This window comes from Phalaenopsis equestris, unplaced genomic scaffold, assembly GCF_001263595.1.
Source record: "Phalaenopsis equestris unplaced genomic scaffold, ASM126359v1 Scaffold000002, whole genome shotgun sequence".
Classification (NCBI taxonomy): Eukaryota; Viridiplantae; Streptophyta; class Magnoliopsida; order Asparagales; family Orchidaceae; genus Phalaenopsis; species Phalaenopsis equestris.
The window spans coordinates 29741551-29742820 of NW_018164444.1; the positions used below are offsets into that span (position 1 = coordinate 29741551).

Genomic DNA, 1270 nt, shown 5'->3' on the forward strand with positions numbered 1-1270 from the left:
GGACCGTAGGCCTCCGCCTTACTCCCACGAAATTTACTCCGGGACCGTAGACCTCCGTTCTACTCGCTCTGGACTGTAGGCCTCCGCCCTACTCCCAACGAAATCTACTCCACCCTCGGGAGCGTAGGCCTCCGCCCTACTCCCAACGAAATTTACTCCGGGACCGTAGACCTCTGTTCTACTCCTTCGGGACCGTAGGCCTCCGCCCTACTCCCAACGAAATTATCCGGGACCGTAGACCTCCGTTCTACTCGCTCTGGACTGTAGGCCTCCGCCCTACTCCCAACGAAATCTACTCCGGGATCGTAGACCTTCGTTCTACTCCCTCGGGACCTTAGGCCTTCGCCCTACTCCCACCTATATACCCCACCGATACCCTCCGGGACCGTAGGCCTCCGCCCTATTCCCTTTTCAGCACTAAATCCTAGCACGAGTCCGAAATCTACACCTGAGGCTCGATAGCCTCGAATCCATCTTCTAATCCCCAGTGGATATGTTTCTATCACTCATTCCTACACTTTGTTCTAGGTATGATGACCTAGTCTTTCGTATTGGTTTCGTTGATCTTTTCGGTCAACACCAATACGCGCGGTGTGCTCGTCCGGCACACCACACCTATTGGGGGTCCATTTGTTGACCTCAATTTTTCGTGAGATCTAGTATTCCTCGTAGGAGTTAGGATCTAGCCTTAGGGGTCTTCCTGCGACTATCTTAGAACCTTAGAAGTGGGACTCGCCTCGTTTTAGTTCGACCCGTTTCAGTACCATTCTGGAGTTTCGCGTGTGTGGTATCAACTTCTAGCACTTAGAAGGACGAAACCAACATGAGGAAACCCAAAAGGGATTCCCTATAGGACCTTCCTGAGCCTTAGGGTGGCATTTTGCACAATTAGCACTCCCACGCGCACAAGCTTCGCAATTCGGAGGGTCGATACGTCCGATCGCCGCAATTCGCATTGCCTGCATTGTTACTTGTCGAATGCTCAATTAAACTTTTTGGGACGATCGATCGCGGGTTGAAATTTTGTAAAATTTGAATTTTCGACGCGTTTTTGACCCGATTGTCGACGCCGTCGTTGCAATTCGGGGAGTCGATATGTCCGATCGCCGCGATTCGCATTGCTTGTACTGTTATTCGTCGAGTGCTCAATCAAAACCTTTTGAGACGATCGATCGCGGGTCAAAATTTTGTAAAAATTTGAATTTTCGGCGCGTTTTGACCCAATTGTCGACGACGTCGTCCGAGCGACCCCGGATGACGAAACAGACTG

At 51.2% G+C, this 1270-nt stretch overlaps 1 protein-coding gene across 1 annotated transcript in view; it reads left to right on the forward strand.

Moving 5' to 3' along the window:
* Positions 1–1270, forward strand: part of LOC110039435 (transformation/transcription domain-associated protein-like) — a 167596-nt gene that overhangs the window by 60687 nt on the left and 105639 nt on the right.